A 24,657-nucleotide genomic window follows, 5' to 3' on the forward strand; every position below is an offset into this window, starting at 1 on the left:
TACTTTTCACAATGATTTTCAAATATTTCTTGCTATATTCTGTCAAATCTTGTAATGGTGTTATTTAACAGTTTTAATTAAACACCAAACTTTGGCTATCTTTTTTAAAAACACTTGCAACAATGAACATATGCTGATTTCATATATCAAAGCTAATCATGACATTTTTCAGAGTAAAATAATGTAAACCTGAAATGTTTCATAAATAAAATCATTATGCTGAAACATTTCAGGCACAGCAATAGGCTATTTTATGTTACTCTATCAACTTCTCTTTGGCCAAACTTAGCTGTGTCTCTTTGGAGAAACCACACAGTCCAGAAAACACTTCATTTTCTGCTTTAAAAAGTCTACCAGTAAGCATCAGTCCCCTCTGAAACAATGGCTGCCTATAGCTTGTGGCTGACTTCAACTCAATGCACCATAGCTTGTATTTCCTCATTCCTCAGTCTATCGCCATGTTAGCACTACAGCAGACACCATGCTGTCTCCTGCTCATCATCAGACAGTGTGTGAATGCTCACTCTCTGTTCTACTAAAAACTAAAGATGACACTTGTTAACTGGAAGCATTGCTGCTGTTGATTCTGAAGCTGCCAGTGCACTTACCCTGTTACGTGGACTGAGTTAAACAAACCAGAAACAGATCTCTATGAAATACAAAAGAAAGGAATTATAAAAGACAGACAAATGAAACTTGTTTCCAGTGACTCTACACCAACTTTAGAAAAATGTATTTCAGTGACTGTAGGATGCAGTGGCATTCTGCACGTGGTGCAATCCAGCTCTTCTAAGAAAGCCTGAGCCCTGCTGAGGAAACAGGAAGTCCACCTTCAATTCCCACATAAGATGCATATACTTTGATCTGCAGCAATCTTTACTTTTCAGAACAGACACAGACATTTGTCTCTGCAGTAATGTAGTGGTGTGCTCCAAAAAAAAGTAGTATCAACTTATGTTATAAACTGTGGCTACCTTGGGTTTTGGTGCAAGCAAACAGATATTACAGGATATCAGAAAAACAAACCATCAGTGGGACTAAAGGAAAAAATCACCGTTGGCCATAGGCATCAAAGCATTTCATGAACACCCCTGTTTGTTGATTGGCAGGAAGGCAAAGCCCTAATACTACACAGCTATTTGGGTGTAACTGCTTGAGTTTGGTAAGACAGATTCTTTTCTTTTATTTCCCTGACACTCTCCTTCTTGAAAGGTACGGAATTCAAATTTTCCTGAGCAACAAAACAGAGCAAGCGCATTTGTAAGGCACATCACACTAACATTCTCATAAAAAGGGTTTGAGCCACAGAAAACTGCCATTTTAAATAGAATCACGATCAAGCTCCATTTGCGTTGTTTCTAAAGTTAAATGAAGCAGTAACTGTTTTAATGCTATTGTAAAGAAATTCTAAAGGAGAGAATAGAAACTTGCCATCACTGGTATTTTTTGATTCAGAAAGGACATGCCAAAAGGTCAATAAGATCATATGCACATATTATAACCATGCAAAAGATTAGTCAAGGCTTGATGCTTATTATAATAATTATAAAGCATTTTCTAAGAATGGAACACATAAAACCTAAAAATTTCCAGAAGTTGGGATAAGGAATATGAGAAGATTATAAAGTAAAATCAAGTAGGATAGACAGGCAAAAAGAAAAATAAGATTGTTTTTGAGAAGTCTGAATATAATAAGGAATAAGACAAGCAATTCTTGTCCGTCTGCCAGATTTCTATGGGCGATTTACCTAAGCAGCTGTGTGTTCTGTCTTGCCCAGCACATCAGAAGCTGACACCGCTAATAAGGATAACCATAAAGACTGTGACCCTCACTGGACAGAAGCCAGATTCTTATGCATTTCTTAAATGAAAACAAAATACTTCAGGTGACTTAGCTCAAGGGGTCATTTTATGGATTAACTGCATTGCATACAACAGCCACTGAACAGACTTGAAACAACCATTCAAGGGAACTCATGGGTACAAAGTCACTGCAAACATAAACACTTATCCAGGTTAAGGCATTGGACATATTCTCTAAAGTGAAAGCACATTTAGCATATCATTACCATTGTGTGTGTGTGTGTGTGAGAGAGAGAGAGAGAGAGAGAGAGAGTATGTGTGTGTCCAAAGAAAGTCACGCAAAACAATCAAATTATAGTCTGCATTAATTATATATTGTAAAACTCAAAATTTAATGAAGTCAAGTAGAAAGACACTTTATACTTTCAAAGGAAAATAATGAAACCATGGGCTATATATACAACACCTTGTGGTGAGCAAGAGCAGACGTTGTACTTGCTGACAGCCATAAACTGGCATGGTCACATGCATGTGCACACACCAGGTATTGCGTGTAAAACCATCTTCCTCTTTATGAATGTAAGAAAATAGTCATTTTCTATCATGTTGTTCGATATGACATCATAAGAGCTGTAATACAGATCAAGTATCCCAAAATGCCACACCTAAGTGTAATTTTCTAATCACCTTTGAAGATATACCACCATATGATATTCCACCATATCAATAAATGGCCATTTTGTCACATTACATCATTTAAATATACAAAATAGAAAATATGAGACAAATTTTTTACCAAATATATGATACCAGAAATGACTATAAAAATGTTAACTCAATTTAGTGTAACTCTACACATATTGACTTGGCATCATGATGACAGTCCTGTGGCAGGTATAAAGACAACCTGAGCCCTAGTATCTCAAAGAACATTCAGTATGACTGTAAATTATCTTTGTCTGGGGAGACTCACTGTGTGCCATGTCAGAAAATTGCTGATGTTTGTACAGAAGAAAGGGAAGAAGGGCAAGAAATGGAGAGGACCAATGCAGGAGAGAATAATCTTATGTAAACATCAACACCATATGGGGGCTTAGTCTAAGTAAGAGTGTACTTATCGTTGGCAAACGTCATTCCCACACAGAAAGGCAAGCAACCCCATCAAATTTCCAAGCATTTCAAGCTTTTTACTTGGAAGCTCACGGGGGCTGGAAGAGTAATTTGTAAGGAACTTAAAGCTGACAGCTCCATCTGCAGTCTCCTTTGCACGAATTATTCTTGTTAAAGATTTATGTGAACAGAACACTCCTCCTTGCTGTATTCGTAAAAGAAAACGATGTACAGATGCAAAAGATGTTTTAATATAGTATTTCTGTACATTCACAGCAGGAGAACAAAGAGAGTTCTCAGACTGGGAAAAGGTTAGTGAGACTCATTTTATGGTCAAAGGTGCCAGGTTTTACAAAATTCCCCCTATATGAAGCATGCAAGTATTCATATTATATGAGTCAAATTCTATGGACCACTACAGTTACATTTGTTTATAAAAAGGAGCATGTTCACAATATTTACAATGTTGGGGCATTATAATATGAAACATAACAAATGGTATCCATACCAGTGAAATGTAATAGTTTGTCTTCAATGGGTAATCTTAAACAGAGCTCTCCAGGAAGATAATCCACCCATCTGTTCTCTCCTCTTGGTAGACATCTTATTTTCAAGCATCCAGTGGACAGATTCATCCAACATCAACATCTGGAAGTACATTCTTTAGGGATGAAAAAGTTTCTCTGCTGATTTTCAAATATTATAATTAGACTTGGCTTGCTAACTATGTAGAAATCAAAGGATGTTCTATACTCATATTCATTTTTTCTTCTAACCATCTATTCTTCCATCTATCAATTCCTCTACTCATATATGTATATATATATATAAATTGTTTATTGAGATGTGTCCATGTTTTATATTTTGTTACAGCTATTTAACTAACAATAAGTAGGAAGCAGATCTTCCTGTCCTTATAAATGACAGCTTAGTAATGAAGACAATGATAAGCCATGAGACAGCTATCTAATCATTGTTGAGATAAGCACCTTTAGAAAGAAATGCTATAGGCACTGGAGATGTATATGTGAGAACTGAAACAAAACAAAGAATTCACAGAAGATGATGCACTTTTAAAACTTACATTAAAATTCAATCCAAAAGAATAAGAATCATTATTCATATAAAAATGGTACAAAGACCAAATACTTGAATGGAAACAACATGTATAAAGAAGGCTTGGTTGGTACAGTGTGCAGAGTTGGCACTCAGAGAAAATGAATGCTGGTGGCAAGGTGGGACAATGGACTAGAGTCAGATGAAGCAGGATCATGCATGGGCAGGTCGAAATTGGACATCACTTTCAAAAGCCCACTCTAACTGCTATATTTAGGAACCTACAAAATCTTAACATACAATTTATCTTTCATTTTTACACTCCAGTCACAAACACTTCTCAGGCAAGTTGAGGCAGTTTGCAGATTTACTTTCTTGGCTACTCATGGGGGCTTTATGAACAAGTTTCCAAACATCATGTAGGGAGATGCACAACAATTTGTATATTTAACTTTTTTCCACGTAAAAATCATTTGTAAAATTCATTTCTTAACCTGGCATGTCATGACTAATTTGTACCACCAAAATGACTTACTAGCAGAAAAATGGGTTTCTTGTTGGGCTATTTATAGAAGTTTACCTGTTATCAAGAGAGAGTCACCTGACCCCTGGCTGTATATGAGTCCTACACACATGAAACAAATGCACATTTGTTCTTCCCCAGACTGAAGGATGCAATGCCCTTAGATGCACCATGTTCTAAAAAGGCTTCTTCTGCCTGCAGGATAGATCACCTCCCCAAATGATGTTCTCACCTATACCTGGACAGTGGAAATCTAGCTGCCTGTTTCCATATGCCTCTAGAGACTCTCCCCTGAGAGATTCCTGGCTAATTAGAAAGAATTAGACAAAAAAATGGATGCTTGCTTTTCTTTGTCATCCTGCTAAAGGTTAATATTTTAAGGGTCTATTCTTGAAGAAAACATGTAGCAGGAGAAAAATGAAGCATAGAGAAGGAACATGAAGAGTGGGCAGAGAGATCTAGCTAAAAGCCAGGGCTGATGCTCCACGAGTCTAGGGAATGTGTTGGACACAATGCAGCTGACCATTTCTTGACAGTGGTTCTACCTGGAGGGTCTCAGAACTCTGACATGTGTCTGTGCTCTTAAGATTCCTCCTCCTGGGCATTGAAAACACTCTGAACTGCTGCCATGGGAGATTTGAAGGTTCCTACTATCTAAGTCCCTTTTTATTGCCTCTTCTTTTGCTCTCTACCACCCACAGAAGATACCTTGCCAGAAGACAGCCCTCTGTCTATGTGTTATTTATATGGAGATTGTGTGAGGAAGTGCCAATAGGAAGTCCTCTGAAGAAGTTACTTATCAGTTTTCCGGAAGGAACTGTGGGTAACTCCAGCCTCTGCACCATGTCAGAATGTAGCCAAACCCGCACCCAGCCAGCATAGGCCTAGGTCTGCCTCCACAGCCAACAAAGAGGTTGTTCAGATTTCCTTGCCGGGATGGCCTTTCCAAATCAATAAAAACATGCTTCATCCCTAATTGGCTGAAATATATTGGAGAAGCCTATGATTTGTGCAGCAGATCCTAAAATATCATTTTTGCTCTTGGTTATCTGGGCAATAGCTTAGACTGATTTTTTTTAATGCTGCAATAGTAGCCATTCAAGTTAATAATGTATTTTTAAACATAAAAATACAAAACAAAACATGAAAGTTTAGCTATTAGAGGATTGCTCTCCAAGGAGCTTCAAGCCTATACTTTGAGTATTAAGCCTTGCAGGGATTGCAAAAGAATGACTTGGACTTGTAAAACCTTGGGAATCTAACCAAAGCCAGAGCTCCATCTTTATTTACTTCACCATTCTTCTCCATCATGAATATCCCCACTGCTACAGGCATGTGCAGAATCAATGATGAGATGCAGAATTCACTAAACAAAACATGCCAGCAATTAGGTGGCATCTACATGATGCATGAGCTTATGACTCCTTGTAGTTCTTAACATTGAAAGACTGGGTTTCAAAACAGAGGCACAGAAAAGCAATGATCATCGTGTTCTTTGTATGTGTATTAAGCATCTAACATTAACCTTCAAGATTCAAGTAGTCTTATGGGCTTATTTATAGTTTGTGGAAGGGGTTTTAGACTAGTCTTTATAGTTTCCATGAGAAAATGTCAATCTACAAAAGCACGATGAGGTTGACCCTGTTTTACACACTTCCTTTGACGGGCCTATGGCAGTACTTACTACATGAAGCTAAGGTAATACAAGTATGATTACAAACAAATGTTTTGAAAACAGAGCCAGTAAAACCAGCCTGGTTCTGTGAGACCCAGAGTCTTACGTTTTATAACTCAGTCTTTAAGGGCAGCTACATAGTTGTTTTTAACTAATGCTTAATTAGGTGCTAAAATAACATTGGTACTACTTTAGCATTTTGGTTGAGATATTAAATCCTGTAACTTTATCTGGCTTTTTAGGAGAATGGTTCATAAGAGGCCATGTGCCATGTGTATACCCTATCCCATTCTCTGAGTGCTACATCAAAGCCTGCATGAGGATTACTCTGAGCTAGACCCACAGTGCTGTCCAGCTCCTCTGTTGTCACAAATCCACTTCCTGCCCTCCAGTAGTGCAAGGACTACACAGACAATACAACACTGTGGCACCTGGTGTATGTCACCACTAAGTACTTTTCTCTTTACAGTTCTATTCATCTGTTATATATGTAATAATGCAAAGCACACATGTGGGGTCAGAGAACAATTTGTAGGAATCAGTACTCTTCTTTCACCATGTGGGTTCTGGGAACCAAACTCAGGTTGTCAGGCTTGTCAGCAAGTGTTTACCCATTGAGCCAACTTTCCAGCCCTTAGTACAGTTACACCACTAGAACATGGCCTGAAATGTCATGAATTGTGAATGCTACACACCATATTTAAGAAAATGAAGACTCTTCTACTCAAGAGCCTCTGTCTGGTGATGCTTAGGGCTTTGAAGATACGGAGCAGAAAATCCAGAGACAGAGAGAGTTTCTGAAGCCTACCCAGAAACTGATACACTATAAGTGTTCAGAAAGTATTTGTACAATAATTAATCAAGAATGTAACATGGGAGTGATGTGAAATGACAGTGTCTTTCAAGGTTTCTGTTTGGATTGATTTGTTAACAGAAGATATGGGCATGCAACAGTCAACTGAATGTATTCAGAATGAGACAAGAATGGTTGATAATTAAGAAGGTGGAGTACATTATATTATTATTACAATATACAATTTTACATGAGATCAGAATATGTCTCTTGTTTTCAAAAATTAAGAGAGTGTCACGTATGAAGCATGCTGAAACAATTTTCTTACAATTTTTGGAAGTAAGTTCATCTGTTCACTGTGAAAGAGCATGAAAAATTTATATTCCCAACAGAACTTTTTGTTTCTTGTGAAAATAAAAGTGTAATGTAATGAGCAATGACAGAGATGTCTCCTCCCTCCTGTTCTCTTTGTCTCATTGTAAAACCAAGGATGAGACCCAGAGCAGAAACATGGATGAGACTGTCCCTAACCAAGCATGCCAGTCCCAAGCAAGGGCACTTATTCCAAGTCCAGCCAGAACCTCAGCTGGGTCTGTCAGCTCTGAGACTTGTCTCCCTGGAAGCTTTGGGACAGAAGGCATGTCTGCTCTCCTCTTAGCATGTAGGATTTTATTTTGACCCTATTTGGCCAAAGCCAGTGTCAAAAAGTTTACAGGAAACAGGAGGATAAAATCTGAAGAAAAACAATCCATTTCTGAACCATAATTTCATGTTCAAGGTTATTGACTCTGAAAACATGGTGGCAGTGGATCCAATTTTATTTTCATCTCTACTGATTATAATAGGTTTTCCAAAGATTCAGGGCACAAATAGCACTAATTTACAATAATGTGTCCCCAGCCCAGACATAAGCATCTTACCATGAAGAAATCCATGCTGAATGTGTGGTTTCACACATCCTCGCACCTTCTTCTCAAACCTCTCCCTCTGTGTCAAGAGATCAACCTTACTTATTCCTCCCAATGCAGGGTGACTATCAGTGCTTCCAAGCAGCCTGTTCTGCCACTCGGCCATTCCACGGGGGTCAAAAAAGGAGATACCACTTCTTCACACTTCAGGAACTCCTTCAACACCCCAAGTGTGCCTCGTTTTTTGTGTTGCTTTCTGGCCTAGATTGGGAGCTCCCAAAAAGGAAGAGCCCTGTCTGCAAATAGAACTGTTAGATAAATGTCCGTTGGCTGACTGATGGGATAAGTATATGATCTTCTGGAGCGGACACGAAGAGCCCCTTGTGCTACAGGACAAGCATAAACACTCTGCTTAGTCTGAAAAATAGAAACTCAGTGTTCATCTGTTTGTGTATTAAACTTCCTACTTAGATATGAGAAGAGTAATTTGAAAGCAATAAGTCTATGATGCTTACCTCCATCAACATCACAGATAGCCAGTGAGGTGAAGATAAAGCTGTTGATGTCAGTGTCCACTTGAGAGACTAACATATACTCCGAGAGAAGTAACAAAGCTGTGGTGGTTTGAAAGAAAATGGCCCCCAAAGCGAGTGGAACTATTAGGATGCATGGCCTTGTTGGAGTAAGTGTGGTCTTGTGGGAAGTATTCCCTGTGGAGGCAAGCTTTGAAGTCTCACACATGCTCAAGGCACGCCCAGTGAGACGGACCACTTACTGTTGCCTGCAGATCAAAATGTATAAACTCTTAACTCCCTCTTCAGCTCCATGCCTGCCTGCATTATCACCATGTTGTACCATGATGATAATGGACTAAACCTCTGATACTTTAAGTTACCCCAATTACATGTTTGTTTTTCCTTTACTAGAGTTGTCATGGTCATTCATGGTCATGGTATCTCTTCACAGCAATAGAAACCCTGATGAAAAAAAGAACCAACTTGTAAAATACAGATGAAATCCAAAGTTCTGACAAATACAGCTTTCTCAACTGCCACAACACAAATCTTTTTTCAAATTTATTCCTTTAACCCCATAAGGAATACTACTTACTATAGGATATAAAAAGAACATATGTATCAATTAAGTAATAAACACAGACTTAATACCCTAGCCTCATTTCAACAATGACCTGAATATATTTTAAGTCTTGTAAGTTGCAGAATATCCTCCTTCTTTATCATTCTTTAAGGAGAATCATATCCTGGGGCTGAATGCATATGACCCAAGGAGACACATGCCTCTGAAAAGTCCATGTGAGTACCAGCCCTGGCTAGATTACTCCTTCTACCGAGGCTGGAAAAAACCCCGATGAAGTATCAGTATACCAGGTTTTGTAGTATAGTCATTTTCACTATTAGTACAGAGCTCTGCTGACGAGAATTCACTATAACAGACTTTGTAAGGGAACATCATCTCACAGTTGACAAGCAACAGCCACTTTACCGGCACCATGATGGTAGAGGAGCTTCTTTGTCTCACTGAACCAGCTGTTTGATGCGGAAATGTGGCACTGTAACCATTCCACCCCAGAGAGACAGTCTCTTGGCTCATTCCTTTCCTTTGATACCAATTCTGCTCTGTTCTGTGCCAGTATAGACTCTGTCCTTTTTACTGTTCACTGGGCTTCCTAGCAGTGATGCAGTATGGGAAGAACATATTTCCTTAGACATCCAAAGACAGGCATTAAGTTGGTTTATTTTTATTTGTAGCAATTTTTGTTGTTGTTGCAGCTACAGTCTGACTTAGAGAAAAATGTAATTCCAAGCCTCATCAACACAGAGGCTCATTTGATGAAATAAATAGATGTCACCTAATATGTAGGTAGCTTCACCAGTTTGCAGGTCCTGATACCCTAAACGAGCTAACATTCCTTGGTGAATATGAACAAATTTTAAATAATTCATTTTTTAGATCATAGTATAATTGTATAATTTCCCCCTTCCCTTTACTTCCTTGAAGCCCTCCCATATACAACATCTTCTCCTTTTCATAGGCTAATTCTAAAAACTCATTCTCAGAAAGTAAAAGATGGTTGAATTCCAACACAAGTTTCAATAATTTGGTATACATCTGAGAAAGCTTGTGCCAAGAGTTTTACTGGTCTTTATACTTGACTTTAGGAAGGACTGCCACTCATAAAACTGATAAGCCAATGCAAATCCTATGTAACATTGAAATCTACAAGTCTTTGTGTAAGAGGTGATAGTTTCCCTTTAATTCCAAATAGATTAAGCAAATTATTTTGTCCTCTCTATAATGAGATTTGAAACTCTATGTACTTTATTTTATTTTTTGGATCAGTGTCATCTGAGATAAGTCAAATTCTATTTAAACTTTCCCTTGCATGACAGAGGTTACTAAAAAAACACAGACATAGGTAATGCCTCTGTGCTGCTTCCTGTGACTTCAAGTGACAGACCTTCAGAACTCAAGTACCCTACATAATGAAGGCATGTTAAGGCTACAGAAGAATGAATACAGGCAACATCAGGGACTGTGCCTTCCAGGCCCTTTTCTTTCTGGCTATTGGTTCTTCTCTTATCCATACAGTGGCTTTATTATTCAATCACATGGTCACAATATTGCTTTGGAATCACAGGGCTGATACCAACGCACACTGAAGTTAAGAGAAAACGAAGAGATGTCTTTGCCCTTGGCTACTTTTCAAAAGCAAGGAAAACTTTATTAAGATAACACCAAGCAAATGTTCCCTTATGTCTCATTGGCCAGAGAGTGACAAATTTTCATTCTGAAAATGAGTGGAGGAAAAACTACATCATGTTTCTTAAAAATATGCATCCAAATCCAAACTCTTGATAGCCATCAGTGCCACAGTGCTCACAAGCAGGGACATCACACACATAACTGAGTTAAAGATCCCGGGGTCATGCCAGAGCTAGAAGGCAGCCTAAACTGAATGATTGCTAATTTTGCAAGAGAAAAAAATCAAGATCAGAGACACACTGAAGGTGACAGATATTGGAGGGCTATATTCATCTACAACCCAGGAACACCAAGCATTGCTACCAACTTCTAGAAACTAGAAGAGACATGGCATAGGCCAGCTCCATAGAAAACCTCAGAGGTCCCAGGTAGAACCACTCATGATGACACTTTGGAAATAGAATTATGCCCCCCTGAACTGTCAATGAATAAGTTTCTGTGGTTTTTGTTGCCCTGTCTGAGTTATATTGGTTCAGTTGCTCTAAGAACCAATGTGTGGGATCTGCCCTTTTCTGAACCTATCTTCTGAAGCACAGAAAGGACCCTGTGGGGGTGAGGACACAAGAACAATACTGCTGAGGGTTGCAGAAGCAAGGACTGGGTGAGGGCACAGGAGCATTGCTGCTGAGCTGGGGGAGCACCAAGGGGGTGAGGGTACAGGAGCATTGCTGCTGAGGAGAGGGGCACAGAGGAAGTGAGGGCTCAGGAGCATTGCTGGTATTGGGGGCAGCACAGACGGGATGAAGGAACTGGAGCATTGCTTTGTAGGGGGTGGGGAAGCAAGGAATGATGTCTGATCTAGACAATCTAATTTTCAGCCCTAAATCACTCATAAAAAGCTACTGTTAAAAAATTTAAGACTATTTATTTTAACTGACACCATAAAGCATCCTCTGTATTTATGGGGGATTAGCATCTGTATATACATCATAGGATGTTTTTATTGAGATCATCCTATCTATTTCCTTCAAACATGTACCATTTCTTGAGGGAACAGTCTAATCTCATCTTTACAGTGTTTTTAAGTACAGTATATTACCATTAGCTATAGTTCTTTTACTTTTCAGCAACACAAAAACTTCTGTCTAAACCTCACTCTATACCTGTTGATTAAAATTTCCCTTTCCTCCATTTCCCTCAAAATCCAATTGTACTTCCTTCTGGGGAACAAGTGATTCTAAAATGAGTTTTAAATCCCTGCCCACATGCCACAGCTTCTTCTTGGTTTATCTTTCAGGGAACTTCAGCCTCAGCAGCTCTCTTGGTGGACATACTTAAGTCTGCCTCCCATTGCCACCTGCTGCTCTGCATGCTGTGTGATTCCCAGTAGGGGTTAGCAAGTGAAAACTGAACCCAACCTTTGCTCCCAAACCAAGTAGTTGGAGAATTTTTCTCTCAGTAATGTACTGAGGTGCTGATTTAAAGTCTCTCAGATCTGCTATATGTACACACACACACACACACACACACACCTCACTGTATAAATCTTACTATCACACTCACAGCCTACAAACATCAGGACCAATCAACTTACATGCATCCCTAGAGCCTCAGTATCATCTCACCCTCTCCCTTCTCACTTCAAACATCAGGCTGTTTCAGGAAACTGGATGCAAGTTGGACCTTTGGCTCAGGCCTATAAGATGAAAGGGTTTACAGATTTCTTTTCTCTCCTTTCTGCTGCTAACAGGTCTATGTGGTGATTTCACTGGAACAAACATCTTGAACCACATGATGGAAGCCATGCATCATGGAGGCAGATAAACAAGCTACACAATAGCTGTGTCTTCAGCATTGTAAAGCCATCACAGAGGCCAGAATCCCCCACTCCCAGCCAGATTCTGTGTGACAGAAATGAATTACATTTTTATCTTGGGTCTCAATTTACATATATTATTGTGAATCTCTCCATTGCAGTAGCTACACTGATACCTTATTTAACAAATTCCCTTTATTATATGAATCTCTTATAATCTATAGATTATATAAAATTTATCTTCTATAATTTTCTTTGGAGAACCTGAACATTAAAAAATTAATAAAACACATCATTCAGAAACAGAACAACTCTTTCCATAATGTCTAGAAATACAGCAATGCCCCCTCCCATGCTAGAATACTAATTTCAATTATAAATATTTTTTCTCCAACATCTCTCCATCTACCTTGTCTATGTTTACATTGTTCCCTTTCCCCTTCTATTTCAAATAAGAAGGGTTGTTTGCCTCCAACATTGTTGAGTGAAATATAAATACTTATGAACTTAGTTATGTCAACATCACAGAGAAAATAACAATACCATGTGAGCACAAGGATTTAAGGGGCCACACAACTTTTCCTTACAGAAAAAATTCTAGGCAAAATTAAACCAACAAAGGAAAACAAAAATATAAAGTCTTCCAATTTACAGACGGTGATGACTAGTACAGATGAGGTTAAAATAGAGTTAAATTCACTGCAGAGAGTTATGGCCTCTCACCATATGTGCAAATTTCTACAAAAGGGCAATGCTTTTGTATTTGGGCAACGAAATTCCCTCTGGATCTACCCATTCATCTAATTTAATAAGCATTCATTGATCATGAATGGGCATCTTTGTGGACAGACTTAAAGCATAATGCCAAGTTTTAGTCAAAACCATCTCTCCAGATTTCTTCTTTCTTGCTGAATTTGTCCAAAGTTGGCAAAAGAAGGCAAAATCACTTTCTTTGTGTGAGCACTTCAGAACTACACTTATTGGTGTCCATTCACTATTGCCAACTCCAATTGCTGATTTAAGAAGTGTTTAAATAATGGTAGAATAACCAGGCACATCAGGGTGCATTTAAGAAAAAAAATAATTCCTCAAATCCTCATGCTACACATTCTCTGATGTTGTATTATTCAGCTTTCTGGTCAGCAAAATTTTGACATAGAAAATACTACATTGATTTTTTTAACTCTCATAGTATATAAATCACTATTTTAATATAGCATATTTTTTGGCTGATATGGAACTGGAGGTCTGAAGAGATAAATAAAATATACCAGAAAAGCCACACTTGGAAGAGGAAATGTTTTAGCCTGGGGATCAATTGACCTACATAGTAGGCATAATTCTGATAGAAGTTTCCTGTTGATGTAGATAAATTCAGGCAATATAAAATCTAATAGGTTTTGAGGGACTGAATATTATTGGTAAGGTCCGCTAAAAGTCTCCAGTTCTATTATTCTATAACTGGTAAAGAGGTCTTTGAGTATTCTCTCCTTTGCTTGGCAGTTTAAACTGAATTTTATATATATTCAGGCTTTTTCTTGTTTTACCGTCTTGATACCACCCACTAATAAGATAGTAAAGAAACTAGTGCATAAACAAAGCCATCCCAACCAAATGAATGCATTAATTGTATCATCTTCCACACACAACTCCTTGCACCAAAACGTAAGCCACGAGTCATGAAGTCAGTTCTGTCCTACCCCAGGCCCTCCCTTCTAAGAAGAAAAAGTAAATTATCCTTCCACTGCCAAGTCTATTCATTGTTTCCTAGAGATACCATATTATTCCCTAACCTGACAAGTTGTGTCCAGCCTATGGGATGGGGTAACTATGCATGCTGCTCGACACATTTGTAGATGACAGTGTCCTATGGAAATACCAGTGTTTGGTCATGTTGTCAGGCATTTGCTGATGTTTCAATATTCTCTTTGTTTCTCTCATCTGAAGTCTTACCTTTTCCTTCATGGCTCATCTGGAACCCCAGCTATGTAACACAGCAGCTGTCCATTCTTAGTCCTTTTTGGACCATCCGTTTGATCCATAACCACTTGGCATGTAACTTTGGTGAATGCCAAACTAGATCAAAGGCTGTTCCCTACAGGAAATAGGACAGACCTATTTTTATACCTAGTGTGATAGCCTACACATAGCAGGTGTTCAATAAATATTTTCTGTTGATTACAATGATGACAATGGTTCCTAGGGATAACAAAGGGAGGAAATTATGTAAAGAAGTTGAGTAGGAGAGCAGGCAACCATGAAGAGAGGACAGAACATGATTGTAGAAATTGGATAAAGGCAATAACAGGAAAGAAGATAAAAAGGGATATATGATTATTAGGGAGCTTAGAATTGTACCAGGAAAATTAATTTATTCATAAATTGCATTTCTTCCTTTTCCATCATCCTAATGTATAATTTGGGAGAATATTCTAAAATCTAGAATATTTTTTACATAAAATATGTTACTGACAACCTGGTCACATGTGAATTGACATTAAACAATTTATAAATGTATTTATGGAAACTTTTATTGTAATTCTTCATATATTTATAAAAACAAAATTCAATTTAGTTTTGCAGCCAAACAGGTCTTCCTCCTACAAGTCATGGGCCTCTTTCTAAGCAGACTCAGGAGTTGATAGGATAAGGGCAGATAGTGTGTTTTGTTTGCTCTAGCATGAGCAGTCCGATTGTCTAGTTATTTCAGAACTTTTCTCTGTTATGTTATAAATTCTGTGCATAAACACAATTTTTAAGACTTCCAGTCATTTTCTCAAAACAGTTTCCCTCAATTACTCAAATAGCAGCAGCCTCCAATTGTTTGACAGAATCTAGCATGATGGTCCCCTGCTCAGGCACACACACATCTACCTACTGGAGATTCAGATGCTACTGTGTAAGCAGGCCTGTGCTTTTTCTTATGTCCCAGGTAAGTGTGATGAGTGGCAAGTTTAGCAAAGAAGGATGTGCGTCACACTGCTTTTGCTTCTCAAATTTTAGTGTAGATGACTTGTCTCTTTAGATTTGATTTGCAGAGAGGATCTTAATTTAATTATCTGGCTATGAAGGCTAGCTTTAGTCACCCTCTGCCACAACATTTACAAGAGTTCCTCTATGTAAATTTCCTAGATGGAAAATGTCTAATGATTTCCGAGATACTCATGTGCATGTATTTGGGAAGATGTCACTTAAGTGAGCCATAAGACTTTTGAGGTCATCTTGTTGACATTCTTTTGACAGGCAGCTTTAAATGTATAGCTTCCTACTTTCATGAGTCTATGCCTCACAAAATACAACTTCTGTTGCAATGTCTATCATAAAGAAACATTGGTGAAATAGAAGTTGTAAGAATGAACTCCTCTCTGGTTATTAGAGCCATTCTGGTAGCTCTACTATAACTCTGACTGCACTGGGGCTGCAGTGTACACTGAAGAAGAATGGACTTTTGTGGTGTAGGTGCAACCACCACTGTACTGTGGAAAGGCCCCAGAGGAGAACTTTGTTATTAAGCAAACCTACTTTCTGAGCCTTGGTTCTCATAGTGGTTTTCAACAAGAGCTTTGCATAAAATCCCTCTCGTCTTCATATAGAAAATATCATTTTTACCTATCCCCAAGAGTACAAATAAGAATTTAGTGAAATGATCCCTAAAATGCTGCATCCAATTACTGAATAGCTAGCCAGCAAACACCCTTTAGTTTCCTTCAGGTGGAAATGCTTTTTTTCCAAGCTCAACCAGAATTAGAATTCTATTTTACAAGCAGTTGACTAAGTCAAGCAATCTTTAAATCAAGCTACATACCGGGCGGTGGTGGCGCACACCTTTAATCCCAGCACTCGGGAGGCAGAGGCAGGCAGATCTTTGTGAGTTCGAGGCCGGGCTGGACCGATAGCCTCCGAAACAATACAGAGAAACCCTGTCTCGTAAAAACCAAAAAAAAAAAAGAAATCAAGCTACATAAGACATTTTCACCCAACCCTTACCTATTGCTCTTATTTGCAGTATGATCATCAGTTAAGTACCTCGATTTCATTTGCTCAGTGCCTCAAATACAATGGAGGAAGAATCTCAACCCCTCATGCTTCCCACAATAACTGCAATTCACCAAAAACTTCAAATTTAAAAGTTTTGATTACATGACACTCCAAGGGGTCCTCTAACACTTCAAACATGCCCATATAAAAAGAAAAGTCACATGTTTCCATATTGGTAATCTGTAAGTAGAAAATTTTTATACATATTGAAAATTGGAAAAGCAAATAAAAATTATATATAAGGAGAAAGTTATATGAAAACTTTTGACCTCTCCATTCAATTTTTCAAAAGGAGTAAGGGGGTAGTTGAATTCACACCATCCAATTTATACTTTGTAACTGTGTATATGTGATATATATATATGTGAGATATATATATATATATATATATATATGAGAGAGAGAGAGAGAGAGAGAGAGAGAGAAAGGACAGAGGTTGACAGCTGGTATCATCTTCAGTTATTATAACAATGATAAAATGTCATCACTGATAGACCCTCAACTTATTTTGATATAATGATTAATTATAAACACAACACATGCAATCCAAGTTTAGTTTGTTCCAAGTTTAGGTATGATGGTGTTTCTAAAGATATGCTTTTATTATTTTAAATTGTGTGGGGGGGACTGTGCATTCAAATAAGCTAGCAGAGGGCATAGGAACTGGACCCTCCTTTATCTGAGGTTACAGATTGTTGTGAGCCACCTAGCATGGTGAGGACCAACAAATTAACTCAGGTCTTCTGCAAAGGCTTAACATGTCTTAATTGTTGAACCATTTCCCCAGCTCTGGTTGCTTTTGAATAATTCTATCCTCTACCAATAAGTGTAACTCTACTATAGCCAATCTCACCCATGAGTTTTAATTTTCAACAAAATCTACAACAGCATTTACAATACTGTTAAATATTTCAACTTTAACTGAACTAATTTCTACTTTTCTGTTTATCCCCAGAGTGGAATGCCAATTACCAAGTATTACTGGAATTTATTCAACTGAATTTTCTACTTGAATCAGCTAATGACACATAAAACAGAGCCATTAAATACTTATAAAATTCTACTACAAACAGAACTAACACATTAATAGTTCTTGCTTCATTTTTTTGCACATGAAATAATTAAATAAAGCAGCAAAGCTAATTTGAGTAAATATCCATTTAAGTGAGAGGGATATCCAAACACTTTATACAACTGCTTGTATGACATGGTCTTGACCCTCTCCTCTCTTCTGAAATATCTAATAACTTCTCAGTTTGTTTCTGATGGTCCTCCATCACATTTGTGCCTTGATTTTTATATATTTGCTTGTGTTTTCTGGCACCATTGAGTCCACCCAGGAGATAACAAATATCAATAAATATCTTGGAGGTTGCCCACTGATTTTTCAGTCAGTTAATAAATGAAAGATTTCATTAAAATTGCTTTTGAGTCATGAGGAGTAGCTCCTCTACAATCCTAAAACTTGGGGGTCTCAGGCAGAGGATAATTGCAAGATTGAGGCCCGTCTGGGCTATGTTGCAAATTTCAGGTCCAGAGCAGTCTGATCCATAAAGTGTGAGCAGATCTTGGTTGTTGTTTTGGTTTTGTTTGGTTGGTTTTTTTCAAGACAGGATTTCTCTGGGTAACAGTTCTGCCTATCATGGAACTCGCTTTGTAGACCAGGCTGGCCTGAAACTCACAGACACTCACCTTCCTCTGCCTCTCAAGAGACCAAATCTCTCTGAGTTCCAGGCAAGCCTGGTCTAGAAAAGCTAGTTCCATGTTCCAAAGCTACACAGAGAAACTCTGTCTCAAACAAATCAAAACAAACCAAACCCACAAAGCCTTATTGGTATGTAGCAGGCTTATTTAAAACATTTTAAGTGTTAAAAATGAACAGTAGGTTAGGTGAAACTTGGACTTTTTGCATTATCTTATTGTGTACTTCCATGAGCATGAGAGAGAATGAGAGAGAGAGAGAGAGAGAGAGAGAGAGAGACAGAGAATTTCACTTGGCTTCCAGAAAGAAATATAAACTAAACAATGCCTGTGACCATGAACCATTCAGATTCTAAGAATATTCTCTGACACCTATGAAATAATTCTAAGGGCATGAAACAAATATGTAGTTACAGTTCCTATCCTTCAGGAAATGATGAAATCAATACATTTGAAATGCTGAAATTATAGTAAGTTTCATATGAACTATTGCAGGACTTCTCCACCTGTATTCCATCTGTACCTAATAAATAATGCATTATGATTCTCCATAACCCACCAAACAAGGGGGTTGATGGCTTTGGACAGATACTACAGATGCAAGCATATCCAACAGAATACAAGAAATGGAAGAGAGAATCTCAGGTGTTGAAGAAACAGTAGGAGAAAGAGATTCATCAACCAAAGAAAATCTTAAGTCCAACAAATCCCTAACACAAAATATCCAGGAAATACGGGACACTGTGAAAAGTTCAAACCTAAGAATAACAGGTATAAAAGAAGGGGAAGAAACCCAACACAATGGTGCAAAAACATATTCAATAAAATCATAGAAGAAAACTTTTCCAACCTAAAGAAAGACATGCCAATGAAAGTACAAGAAGCCTACAGAACACCAAATAGAGTGGACCACAAAAAAGTTCCCTTATCACATATTAATTAAAACACCAAGCATACAGAATAAGGAAATAATATTAAGAGCAGCAAAGGAAAAACTTCAAGAAGCATATAAAGGCAAACCTATCAGAATTACACATGACTTCTCCATGGAAACTCTGAAAGCCAGAAGATCCTGTGCAGATAATCTACCAACACTAAGAGACCACGGATGCCAGCCCAGACTACTATACCCAGCAAAGCTATCAATCGCTATAGATGGAGTAAACAAGATATTCCCCCAACAAAACCAGATTTAAACAGTACATATCCACAAATCCAACCCTATAGAAAGTACTGGAAGGAAAACTTCAGTCTAAGGAAGGCAACTACATTCACACAAAAAATAGGCAATAGATAATCCAACTTTACCAAAAGAAAAAGTGGGGTAAATCCACAAAAATAACACCACCAACAACAAATCAAAAACAAACAAAAATTAACACTCAATGGTCCTTAATCTCCCTCAATATTAATGGTCTTAATTTGGCTATAAAAAGACACAGGCTAACAGAATGGATATGAAGACAGACTCCATCCTTCTGCTGCATACAAGAAACACAACTCAGCTTCAAAGACAGACATTACTTCTAAGTTAATTGTTGGGAAAAGATTCTCCAATCAAATGGATCCAAGAAACAAGCAGGGATAGCAATCCTGATATCTAACAGATTAGACTTTAAACTAAAATAAATCAAAGGGGATGAAACCATACTCATGACAGGAGAAATCCACCAAGATGAAGTCTCAATCCTGAATATCTATGCCCCAAATAAAAAAGGCACCCAAGTTAGTAAAAGAAACATTACTACAACTCAAATCACACATAAAACCTCAAACACTTATAGTGGGAGACTTCAACACTCTACTCTCACCACCAGACAGGACTTAACAGAGAAACAAAGGAACTAATAGAAGTTATGACGCAATTGGGTTTAACAGACATCTATAGAACATTCCATCCAAACACAAAAGAATGTACCTTCTTCTCAGTGCCACATGGAACCTTCTCAAAAACTGACCACATTCTCGATAACATATCAAACATCAACAGGTACAAAAAAATTGGAGTAACTCCAGGTATCAGACCATCATGTTTTAAAGTTAGAATTCAACAACAACACAAATTGTAGAAACTCTACAAATGCATGGAAATTGAATAATGCACAATTGCAACATTCCTGGGTCAAAGAATAAATTTTAAAAAAAGGACATTAGTTCTTAAAAGGGAAGATGCTAAGCTCTGTGTGTCAAGGAGAGTGAGAAATCAGGTTCAGTTTTCTGAGTAGCTAATTGTCTTTAACTGGATGTGGAAATAAAGTTAATATTTAACAGAGGCTTTCTTAGAGTCACATTTTAACAATTGATCCAGTCATCAATATAAGAAGTCTACTTAAATAAATCACATTTTGTATCTGTCCAAATCTAAGTAGGGCTGAGTTTTTCCAGTTTAATTTTTTTAAGTTACAGAAACAGGAGATTTGGAAAAATCATTTTTGTTTCTTCTGATATGAAGAAAATTATTCCTTGGGAATAGACAAAGAAGTCCATTTCTTAGCAAGGCAAGTTCATAAAATAAAGCATACTGATAAAATTCTTTTGGTAACTTCTGGTTCCCCATAAAAAATTACTGAAAGGACCACAACCCTGTGGGTCTTTGAGAGGAAAGTTATTTTTAATAACATATAGAATGATTTTACCATCAGAAATATAAAAGAAAACATGTTTTTCACCTGTGGTGTGGTATTGCAAAAGATGATATTTTCCAAACTAATTATACATTCATATATTAGTCACTTAATAACATCATGAAATAAATGTATCAAACGTAATTCAATCTCCTTTTTTTTCTTTTAAAACAATCTTTTCTCATTTTACATACCAATCCCAGTCCCGACTCCCTCCCCTCCTGTTGGTCTCCTCACCTTTACCCTACCCCACCCCCATCTCAGAGAGGGTAAGGCTTTTTATGGGGAGTCAATGAATTCTGGCTCATAGTCCAGACTCCAGAGAATCTAGGTAACAAAGAGAACCCTAAGAGAGACACACATGGACTCCCTTGGGAAGGGGAAATAGACAAGATCTCCTGAGAAAATGGGGAACATGGGGGTGAAGGGGGAGGTGGTGGAGAGCAAGAGAGAAAGGGATGGTGGAAGTGGGGGAAGGACAGAGAAGGAGAACAAGGAAAGAGATATTTTAATTAAGCAATTCAGTCTCCTTTCAATGTCATAATACATCATTCCAATGCAACAGTTTGATCCTAAAATAATAGAATATTTTGTATCCCCATTCCCCATAAAATTCTAAGGTAGCAACATGGTCCTGAGCTATCATACTCTTTACATAAACATCAAAGTTAGAATTGTAGTTGGTGCTTTTATTATGCCTATGAAAAGAAGTGCATATATTACAGTAGGTGATGCTTTTATTTTTTCATGTGTTCACAGCTGTGGCATCACCATGAGAAATCAGTGAGTTTGCACAATTGTTTCCCTATCACGTTTTCTTCTTACGAAGAAGTGACACTAACATATATTCTGCACCTTGCTGGCAGGAAATTTATGTTCATTATCAACCTAATCTCCTCCTAGGTTCCATGTGAAAGGTTGGTGGTAAATTGTTCAAAGTCAGACAGAGAGGGAACTAGTGGAACTGGGCTTCAACCCAAGCCAGGCTTGCTGAAACTAACCCTTTTCCCTCAGCCATACACTTCATCCAACTTATTTCTCTATTCCTTGTCTTTTCTGTAGTCCCCCTTTGAAATGCATAATACCAACTATAAAAGTTACAATATCAAATTTCTATTAGATTGAAAACTATTATGATTGCCAATACATTTAGTGCTTTCAAAATCAGATATTGATTTAGACTGGAAAAAAAGTCTTTGCAATCTGATCTTTCTGGGAGATTGGGGCCTTCTTATTTTCCCAATTAATTGAAATGCTGGCAGGAATGGTTTTAGTTTTGACTTTGGAATGTATGGAGAACTGACTACTGTATGATCCCCAGAGGCACAAAAATGGGTACTGGCCAAAAGTGCCACTTTCAAGCATACCACAAGCCACTGCATCAATTTACAGTCACCCTGGTGAGAGAAAACCAAGATTCTCCCTTGAATATGTAGCATGAACAGATGGTGAACCTATTGACATTGTCAGTGATAGGCATAATTGATGGCCATGAAGGCCACAGTCCAGTGGATTAGGGCATGTCAATGGCATCCCCAGATACTGCCTCTTGTGGGCAAGGCTTGAATCACATGCTCCCCAGTGACTGTTGGCCATTTTGTATCATGTTGATTATTAGAATAAAAGACTGCATCATCCCAAAATACTTCAGATTCTTTGTATATGAGCCAGGCTAGAAATCCAAGAGTGATGCTGGGTACTGTTTTTCCTGGACATCATGTCAATTTTAACTATGTGGTGCTTATTTTCTCTCTGTAATAAATCTGTAGATGCTATTTGAAGAAGATGTATCTCTCTTACAAAGAATAATTTTACTCCACACATGATAGCAGGTATTATTTTGAGTTAACATTCAATACATGACCCTTTAATGTGTGTGTGTGTGTGAGAGAGAGAGACAGAGAGAGAGAAAGAGAGACAGAGAGAGAAAGAGAGGCAGAGAGAGACAGAGAGACCATTCCAGTTTTAGTAGCTTGGAATCATTGGGAGGAGAAGTTCTAAATCTGTTTGAACCTTTAGAAAGAAACTTATAAACAATGTCTGTGTTTTGCTTCTTATCCCACATGGTTTTGGAATACTTTCCCAATAGTTTCATACTCATTTGACTCTCCATATAAAGAAGTGCATTTTAGAAAGAAGTGGGGTGCAAGAACAAGCAGAAAGTCGGGCTACATGGTGGTTCCTGTGATTGTCCTGAAACAGAGTTCTATGCCTTCATCCTGAAACTAAGCAGATTGATCCAAATTAGCCATAAGCTACAGACAGGTGTCTAATGATCATGTGACATTTGACATCAAGATAGGCTCTCTGGATCCTAAAGAAAGAGACTAAGTAAACACTAGAAAGATAAGGATTGAATTACGCCTCCTATTCTTCTCTGCTCCTTGGAAATAAGGTTTTGCTAACTCGGCCAAGGTATGTAGGTTATTTGAGAGGGTGAATTTGATGCCCTTCCCCTATAATGAGATTGATGATTACCTAGGTTGCCATTTCTAGAGCCTTCATCCAGTAGTTGATCGAAGCAAAAGCAGGCACCCATAGCTAAAAATAGAGCCATACTCCTGGAATCCAGTTGTGGAGATGGAGGAGGGATGAGCAAAGGAGCGAAGACTGTGCTCCAGAAACCTGCAGAAACAGTTAACCTGACCCAATGAGAGCATGGAGACCCTAGTCATTAAGCTGGGGAACCAGCATTGGGCCAAACCAAGCCCTCTGAATGTGGGTGCCAGCTAAGAGGCCTGGGCAGTCTATGGAACATCTAACAGTGGAACCAGTGTTCATCCCTAGTGCACAAATGAACTTTGGGATCCCATTCACTATGGAGGGATACTATTGTAGCCCAGATACATGAAATAGTGTCTAGACCCACCCCCAAATGATATGAAGGACTTTGATGGCCCCTCGTGGAGAACCTCACCCTCCTTGGGGCACTGTGGGTGGGGGGTTGGTTGTGGGGGTCGGTGGGGAGTATGGGAGGATGGGAGGGAAAGGAAATGAGAGGATTTATATGTAAAATAAGTTTGTTTCTAAAATAAAATATAAAGTAGAAAAAAAGAGTAAGAAAGATAAAGATATATATGCTGGTTGGAAAGAAAATGTCCCCCACTAGCAAGTGGCACTATTAGGAGGTATGACTTTGTTGGGGTAGGTATGGCCTTGTTGGAGGAAGTGTGTAGCTGTGGGGGTGGGCTCTGAGTTCTCGTATGTTCAAGCTGTTACCAGTGACACAGTTCACTTCCTTTTGGCTTCAGATCAATTTGTAGAACTCTCAGCTCCTTCTCTAGTACCATGCCTGCCTGCATGCCACAGTGCCTAGCCGTGAGGATAATTAACTAAACTTCTGAACTATAAAGGCACCCCAATGAACGTTTTCCTTTGTCATGGTGTCTCTTCACAGCAATAGAAACCCTAACTAAGACAATATGTGCATAGAAAATCATAACAAGAGATGCAGGTTTGACCCAGTGGTTAGGAGCACATGCTGATTTCGCAGAGGACATTTGTTCAGTAACTACAACCCGCATGGTAGTTCATAGCCTTACTTGCAGTTCTAAGGAATTTGACCCACTCTTTTAAACTCTGTGGACACCAGACATTCACGTGGTTCACATAAGTACTTGCAAGCAACGCACTCATACGCATTAAAGAGAAGATACATCTCTATATAAAGAAAACAATGAGAAAGTAAGAAAATGATTAGAGGAAGAATGGGGTATATTACACTAGAAATAATCTGATGCAAGAGGGAGAGCTCTGGCCTGGATTTCTACATCCTGTTTTGAGAAGAGATGAGCTGGGGAAAATACCAGGAGTGATAATACAGAGTCAGAAAGAAAGGCTATGGAAAATGATATGTAAATATCAAAAGAAGGAAATAACCAGTGAA

General features: G+C 38.2%; 1 protein-coding gene across 3 annotated transcripts in view; it reads right to left on the reverse strand.

The window, feature by feature from the left end:
* The window catches only part of Adamtsl1 (ADAMTS like 1), an 880,796-nt gene that overhangs the window by 738,354 nt on the left and 117,785 nt on the right, over positions 1-24,657 (reverse strand). The gene's annotated exons all lie outside the window — the stretch shown is intronic.

This window comes from Mesocricetus auratus, unplaced genomic scaffold (genome assembly GCF_017639785.1).
Source record: "Mesocricetus auratus isolate SY011 unplaced genomic scaffold, BCM_Maur_2.0 Super-Scaffold_100014, whole genome shotgun sequence".
NCBI classification, from domain to species: Eukaryota; Metazoa; Chordata; class Mammalia; order Rodentia; family Cricetidae; genus Mesocricetus; species Mesocricetus auratus.